Genomic DNA, 9354 nt, shown 5'->3' on the forward strand with positions numbered 1-9354 from the left:
CTCCAGAGCTGCGCTCACTATTCTGCTGGTACAGTCACTGTGTACATACATTACATTACTTATCCTGTATTATACTCCAGAGCTGCACTCACTATTCTGCTTGTACAGTCACTGTGTACATACATTACATTACTTATCCTGTATTATACTCCAGAGCTGCGCTCACTATTCTGCTGGTACAGTCACTGTGTACATACATTACATTACTTATCCTGTATTATACTCCAGAGCTGCGCTCACTATTCTGCTGGTACAATCACTGTGTACATACATTACATTACTTATCCTGTATTATACTCCAGAGCTGCGCTCACTATTCTGCTGGTACAGTCACTGTGTACATACATTACATTACTTATCCTGTATTATACTGCAGAGCTGCGCTCACTATTCTGCTGGTACAGTCACTGTGTACATACATTACATTACTTATCCTGTATTATACTCCAGAGCTGCGCTCACTATTCTGCTGGTACAGTCACTGTGTACATACATTACATTACTTATCCTGTATTATACTCCAGAGCTGCGCTCACTATTCTGCTGGTACAGTCACTGTGTACATACATTACATTACTTATCCTGTATTATACTCCAGAGCTGCGCTCACTATTCTGCTGGTACAGTCACTGTGTACATACATTACATTACTTATCCTGTATTATACTCCAGAGCTGCGCTCACTATTCTGCTGGTACAGTCACTGTGTACATACATTACATTACTTATCCTGTATTATACTCCAGAGCTGCGCTCACTATTCTGCTTGTACAGTCACTGTGTACATACATTACATTACTTATCCTGTATTATACTCCAGAGCTGCGCTCACTATTCTGCTGGTACAGTCACTGTGTACATACATTACATTACTTATCCTGTATTATACTCCAGAGCTGCGCTCACTATTCTGCTGGTACAGTCACTGTGTACATACATTACATTACTTATCCTGTATTATACTCCAGAGCTGCGCTCACTATTCTGCTGGTACAATCACTGTGTACATACATTACATTACTTATCCTGTATTATACTCCAGAGCTGCGCTCACTATTCTGCTTGTACAGTAACTGTGTACATACATTACATTACTTATCCTGTATTATACTCCAGAGCTGCGCTCACTATTCTGCTGGTACAGTCACTGTGTACATACATTACATTACTTATCCTGTATTATACTCCAGAGCTGCGCTCACTATTCTGCTGGTACAGTCACTGTGTACATACATTACATTACTTATCCTGTATTATACTCCAGAGCTGCGCTCACTATTCTGCTGGTACAGTCACTGTGTACATACATTACATTACTTATCCTGTATTATACTCCAGAGCTGCGCTCACTATTCTGCTGGTACAGTCACTGTGTACATACATTACATTACTTATCCTGTATTATACTCCAGAGCTGCGCTCACTATTCTGCTGGTACAGTCACTGTGTACATACATTACATTACTTATCCTGTATTATACTCCAGAGCTGCGCTCACTATTCTGCTGGTGCAGTCACTGTGTATATACATTACATTACTTATCCTGTATTATACTCCAGAGCTGCGCTCACTATTCTGCTGGTACAGTCACTGTGTACATACATTACATTACTTATCCTGTATTATACTCCAGAGCTGCGCTCACTATTCTGCTGGTGCAGTCACTGTGTACATACATTACATTACTTATCCTGTATTATACTCCAGAGCTGCGCTCACTATTCTGCTGGTACAGTCACTGTGTACATACATTACATTACTTATCCTGTATTATACTCCAGAGCTGCGCTCACTATTCTGCTGGTGCAGTCACTGTATACATACATTACATTACTTATCCTGTATTATACTCCAGAGCTGCGCTCACTATTCTGCTGGTACATTACATTGCTTGTCAAGATTGGACATCTCCTTTAAGGTACGGTTGCCATGACAGAAAAATCCCCAAGGTGCAGCACAAGAGAAAACTTACGGGAAAAGCGAGCGACATGTAAAATCTATAACCTCATTAGTGTAAAAATAAAAGTTTCTTCTGGGAAGGTTTCGGAGGAATGTTCTATATCAAACAGAAATCTGTCCGCGGACGTTCTAAGGTGAGAGACGTACTTAGCAGGAGCCTCGCGCGGATAGACACCGAGTGGAATCCGTATGTAGAATCTTCAAGCTCAGATATTGTAGCCATTGCAGGCGAAAAGAAAAATATCTTGGATTGATTCCACAGTTCTCATGACAACCAAAAAATACAGCGACACAATATCTCAAGTATTTTTAGAGTTGGAGCTATTTTTGGAACGTAACATTTTAGCTGAATGAAACGACCCGTTATGATATGTGTTTTTTGGGGTCCTTTTGTCGGTCCATGTAGGACGTCCACACCCTGGTATAGAAATCTGGTAGGGGGGATCATCTGGGAATGGTTATAGAAGTCCATTCAGATGATTGGCCTGGAAGTGGTATGGCCCCCTCCAGTAAGCATGGAGGACATACTGTATACCGCCATATGGTAGTCAGGGCCGATTCTAGCTTTCCTGCTGCCTGAGGCGAAACTGAAATGGCAGATGTGGCTCAGATGGTAATAATAGTAGAATATCTTTGAGCTTCACTGTAGACTACACAATGTGGTCATAGATAAGTGGTGGGACTTGACTTGCCCAGTCTCCATGGCAGACACAATGGAGGAGGAAGGTTTCTGATGCATCAAGCTGCCCCTCGGGAAAGTATCCTGAGATACATCGTAGAAGGTTTTGTACCAGTGATGGGCTAAGTCATCTGGACCCCCTAACCTGACAGCTCTTCCAAACGTCCCAAGGACTACAGAAAAAAACGGGTTCCCTCCTGGAGTCCCAGATTTGGCCTGGTGGAGTGGATCGGTCCTAATATTTTATGTGCCGGTCCCAACATGACAAAGAGATGTGACCGGCACATTTTGTGTCCACTACAGATGGGCGAGCCTCCCAAGATTCGTTTCGTTTCAGGTTTTAGGTCCTTGATTTGTTTCGGGCCAAACAGGTACGGATGGAACCGGAAGTAACATTATTATACTACAGGGGAGGTGTAAAAAATTTAAAAACATTTAAGCTCCCCTTACTTCTCCTCTTTTGGTCCCCCTCATTGCATCCAATACTCTCCTGGTGATGTCATGGGCCCCTGAATGGGTCACTGAATTTCCCCATGGTGGACTGTTAAAGTCTTATGTACCTAGGGTCACCACTGAGATGTCACAGCAGTCACATGGGCACGGCCAAGAGTCACGACATCATTTATAGTCCCTGCTAGACACTTTGTAGCAATGGCCGGAACTGGAGATAACTCCGATCTCAACGATTCAACCTCTTCGAAATCATAATCAAAGGTATCTAAGTGCATAGACAGTGGGAGGGGACTCTCTACGATATCGGGCCCATGACACAATTGAAGCCTAAAGGTCCCCAGATCTACCATGTGTGGAAGACACCGGAACACAACAAATTTTCTTCACCACTTTGCAAAAAACTCTATATGGCTAGGTTCACATCCGTCATTCGGGATGGAGCCTGAAGGCCAAAACAAGGTTAACTGTGGACACCTGCCCAACCCATAGACTCTACTTGGGTATGTCATGTGGGTCCCATTTTTATACCGAAACCGGTGTACTGATTTTCGGCAGTTTCTGCGGCAGTCTCCACCAGAGGTGACCCCGGCCCAACCTGGACACCCCCTTTAATACTGGTTACCAATATTCAGAAAACACAACAATGGAAACATAAAAAAGTTACAGGTCTCGGAAGGCTGAGATGAAAAAAACAGACCAAGGGACTAATCTAAAAAAGTTTAATAATGATGAAGAACCCGAACTAATGTCAGTAGACCGTAACGCCCATGTGGTCAACCCAAGATGAAGGACAAGAAGGACAAATTACTTGTTTGTCCTCGGAACACAGTTTGTTACGTTACAAGCCTAATGGAACGTCTTGGATGGGTTTTGTTTCTACCTGGGTATTACATCTCGTCTTACGTCTTGGCCCGTCGGCCGCCTTTCCTTCGCTCCAGTCACTAACCCTCCATCGCTCTTCTGATTCCCTGATTGCTTTCCATTAAGGTCTCAGATTTTTTTTTCTTACCTTTAGTAATCTCTTTTTTATGCTGCATTAGTTTAGAGACGGCAGAGATAAAATCGCTTTTTCCGTGCGCCGTATTATTTTTTCCTTTCCTGGCTTTCCGCCTCTTGGTAATAATCACTTATTTTTTATAAAGTGCTGACAGGGCTACAATAGACGGCGAGCGGCGAGGTGCGGCATTATGCCTGCTAAGTGCATAAACGCTGAATTATGTCCGAGACAATCAATGCCGCGCTGTCTCCTGTACCATCTTATGACGGCTCTCCAGGGAGGTGCCGCAGTCTCACAAGAGAGGAGTCCAAGGCTGAGAAGCTCCTTGAGTCTGACACAGGTAGACATACATCTTCTCATTGACATAAATGGCGCTCGGGCTTGAGTGTCGTGTCCAAGGGGCTTTGTATCATATGGGCCCATCAGGGGTATGGTATAAGAAAAGTCCGGGGACCCCTAATGAAACAATTTATTTACAACCCCCACAGTGTATAATGCCCTCTTTACTGCCCCCCCCATACTATATAATGCCCTGTTTACTGACCTGACACAGTATAATACCCTCGTACTGTATAATGCTCCCTTTACTGGCCCTTACACAGAATAATATTCTATTTACTGGCACCATAAAGTATAATGCTCCTTTTACTGCCCCCACACAGTATAATGCCTCTTTAGTAGCCCTTATACTGTATAATGCCCACTTTATTTCCCCCCACAGTATAATGCCCCCTTTACTGTCCCCTAAACAGTATAATACCCCATTTACTCTCCCCACACAGTAAAATGTACCTTTTACTGCCCCCACACAGTATAATGCTCTATTTACTCCTCCAACACAGTATAATGCTCTCTTTACTGCCCCCACATAGTAAAATGCTCTCTTTACTGCCACCACACAGTATAATATCCCATTTACTCCCCGTACACAGTATAATGCTCTCTTTACTCCCCCTACACAGTATAATGCTCTCTTTACTGCCACCACACAGTATAATATCCCATTTACTCCCCCCACACAGTATAATGCTCTCTTTACTCCCCCTACATTGTATAATGCTCTCTTTACTCCCCCACACACACATTATAATGCTCTCTTTACTCCCCTACACAGTATAATGCTCTCTTTACTGCCACCACACAGAATAATATCCCATTTACTCCCCCTACACAGTATAATGCTCTCTTTACTCCCCTTATACAGTATAATGCTCTCTTTACCCCCCCCCCCACACACACAGTATAATGCTCTCTTTACTCCCCCCACACAGTATAATGCTCTCTTTACTCCCCCACACAGTATAATGCTCTCTTTACTGCCCCCACACAGTATAATACCCCATTTACTGGCCACCATATAGTATAAGGCCTCTTTTCTAACCTGTTTAATGCCCCATTTGCTGACCCGCGCACCCTTTACTTAAACAGTATAATACTCCATTTACTGACTGCCATACATTATAATACCCCCTTTACCTGGGTTGTCGAGTTACATTTGTGGAGTCAGAGTCAGGGCCTGTGTTGGCTGGAATAAGGGTCAGAGTTAAAAAACCCAAAACACTGAAAGCTGCCACCAGTAACCCAAAACCAGGCGATCCCCGGTCCGGGACTGGTCCAATGCCCAGTATTTGCTGACCACTGATTTATACAATGTACTGTTTCTGTCTAGTGGCGGCTTTACAGGAACCCATTCAAAAATTCCACTTGTCCTGCAAAAAACAAGACCTCAAAGCTTTGTTAATGGAAAAGAACACAAAGCTTTGCCCGAGGATGGAAAAATGACACGTTTATGATAAGCATGATGGGTCCCCTGTGTCCGGGCAGCGGTCGTCACCCAGCTTTACTCTATGGTAGGCTTCGGCCTTCTCTCCTTCACCTACATTACAGTTTTTTGCTGGAACTTTTTGTTTTATTGATGACCGCATTTAAATAACAGGATTGAAGCCGCGAATGAAGATGAAGGTGAAGCCGGAGAAGCATCGGGAGGTCTAGTGCAGGTGAGGAAGAGCGGCTGTAATTAAACTCAGGAGGTCACCGAGACCTTCACCGCGAGCGGGCGGCGCAGGATGAAATTCGTACCGTCTTATCTGGAGCTCTCTCAGGTGTCGGAGTTGATGAATTGTTCAGATGGAGAGCTGTCCGCGCGGCTGGAAACCCAGACAATAAGATGACCCCGGTGTTTAGAAGTTACAGCCGGACATTGAGCGAGGAAAGTATCAAAAAATGCACAAAATAGACGTATTCCCGGGTCGGCAGAGGCACTGCGTACACAAAACGGTAACACTGTCTGCAAAGCCGAGTCTCGTGATTATTGTGACTACTATTTGTTTTGTGCATTAGATGTCTAAGATGATATGAGCTGCAATACCGCACAAAACCACTGGTCAGATGGGGCGCTGTTTTTGGAAGACGGTAGCCATGTTTTGGAGGTTTGGAGCCCGAAAGGGCAGCACACTTTATATGGGGAGTAATAACCTTCAGACATTCAGAGTCTTCTTAGTCTTCTGCACAGACCTTAGAAAAATGGCTTCTTAAAGGGATCATTGACCTTCAGGGAATACTTAGTCTTCTTAAAGGGGAAATAACCTTCAGGTCCTACTAAAAGAGTCTTCTTAAGGGGGCACTGACCTTCAGGTACCACTAAAAGAGTCTTAAAGAGATATTATCTTTAGATACTCCTAAAATAGTCTTCTTAAAGGGGACATTGTCTTCAGGTACCACTAAAAGAGTCTTCTTAAAGGGGGCATTGACTTCAGGTACCACTAAAACAGTCTTCTTAAAGGGGACATTGTCTTCAGGTACCACTAAAACAGTCTTCTTAAAGGGGACATTGTCTTCAGGTACCACTAAAAGAGTCCTCTTAAAGGGGAAACTGTCTTCAGATACCACTAAAGGAGTCTTCTTAAAGGAGACATTACCTTCAGGCACTACTAAAAGAGTCTTCTTAAAGGGGTCATTGTCTTCAGGTACCACTAAAAGAGTCTTTTTAAAGGGGACATTGTCTTCAGGTACTACTAAAACAGTCTTCTTAAAGGGGACATTGTCTTCAGGTACTACTAAAAGAGTCTTCTTAAAGGGGGCATCACCTTAAAGTTTTACTAAGGGGTCTTCCTAAATGGATATTTATTCATGTAATACTAAGAGTTTTCTTAAGAGGGCATTGACCTTCATGTTCTAATATGTCTTCTTACTGCTAAAAGAGTCTTCTTCAGAGGACAGTGATCGTATGTAGTCTTCTTAAAGGGAATATTGCCGTTCATCTACTACTAGAGCAGTCTTCTTATTCTTAAAGGGGTCATTCAATTCAGATACTACTGAAAGAGACTTGACCTTCAGGTACTATCAAAGGAATCTTGTTAAAGGGACAATGATTTTCAGGTTCTATTAAAGGAGTCTTAAAGAAGTATTGACCTTCAGATTCAACTAAAAGAGTATTCTTAAGGGAGACATGGACATTTAGGTTCTACTGAATCAGTCTTCTTAAAGGGAATATTGACCTTAATGTACTACTAAGAGGCTTCTTAAAGGGGATTTTGACCTTCAGATACTACTGAAAGAGTCTTATTAAAGGGAGTGGTGTTCTGAACACAGTCTTCTATGGAATAGTCGCTCTTCTGGTGAGCGGGCAGAAGTCTATTGCACAATCTACATTGGACAGATAGTTATTCAGGAGGGCCCCTCTCCTGTGCTGCTATTCGCAGGTATATACAGTATACAGCAGATATAATATTAGGAGTAGACTTCACTTGACTTTCAGTACTTACAGATCAGCAAGGGATAAGCTGGAAATAGGACAGTGACAAATGACTTGTTCACGCCCCGGCTCGCCTGGTGTGAGTGGCGGGCCCCCTGTTTTTCTTTACATGCACGCTCAGCAGCGCTTTAGAATTATCAGGTTGTGAAGATGCTCGGTAATTTATCTTCTGCGACGGAATGAAAAAAAAAAAACAACACCAGCCAAACCCACTGACTGGAAAAAAAACCTGCAAATTTACAGCATCCAGAACAGAGTCAGAGCGGAGGCCGAGTAGGTGGCCGCATCCATTCTTAGGAGGATTTGACATAGAAAACCTCTTAAAGGGATTCTGTACCAAAATCCAGCCTATCAACCCAGCCCTGCAGATAGATAGATTAGTGTCATCTGAATCAAACGGTGTTTTCCCCTTGTGAATCGGTGACTCCGTTGCCGAGATATCACTGTTTTTATCCAGGTACAAATGAGCTCTTTGAAGCAACATGGGCGCCGCCATTGCTCCAGAGAGCTCATTTGCATATGATAAAAACAGCAATATCTTGGCAATGGAGGCAACGATTCACAAGGGGAAAACATTATTTGATTCAGGTGACCCTAACCTATCTATCCGCAGGCTGGGTTGATATGTTGGGTTCTGGTCACAGATTCCCTTTAAAGACCTTGTTTGTTTTTTTAACAATCCCTTTTAATTAGTAAGGTTATGTGACAATGAACTCATTACAGGATCTCTCACTACTGAGACTCCCAAAGACTAGCTATAAACAGGGGAGGAACCTGGCAGCAAGTATTCAATTTCCCTACAGCACCCCCACAGGTGAATATTGAAATAACACGTGTATAATTAGGTATAATACGTAGTGTAACTCTCAGTACAATAAATGTATGTATATAATTTTTTTTTTTTTTAAAAAGTGGTCCCCAAAGGGTTAAAGGGCTTTGATATTGATGATATATCCTTATGGAAGATTGGTGGGGGTCCGACTCCAGGCACTCTCACAATCAGCTGTTTGAAGAGACCTTTATAACACCCCAAACACAGCGCCATACCTTGTATAGTGGCTATGTGTGGTATTGCAGCTCAATCCCATTCAAACAGTCCACGAATACAAATCACCAATATTAAACTGATGGAAAACCCCTTTAAGTTTTTTTGCAGAGGACCCCTTTAAGTACTTATTTAGGGAATCTGCTAGTAGAATTGGTATTATAATAAGATCCTCATACATTCTTACAGCTAGACTCGCATCCATCCTCCGGAAAGTCAACATTCTCAGTCCATACATTTCCCGCGACGGCGCTAATCCTTCTGTGTTTCACTTTATTAATAGCATCTTTATACCGGAGCTGACAGCTCTGGCACCGGCAGGATTAATTCTGCAGAAATGATCCATGGTGCAGATGGATTGTGCTGCCCGCATTGTCTCACATCATAGAAGGGAGAAAAGTTACCCAGCAGAATTAAAGGGATGGAAAATTGATCATTTATATGGCCCGAAAAACATGATCTTACT

This window comes from Leptodactylus fuscus, chromosome 5 (genome assembly GCF_031893055.1).
Source record: "Leptodactylus fuscus isolate aLepFus1 chromosome 5, aLepFus1.hap2, whole genome shotgun sequence".
NCBI lineage: Eukaryota > Metazoa > Chordata > Amphibia > Anura > Leptodactylidae > Leptodactylus > Leptodactylus fuscus.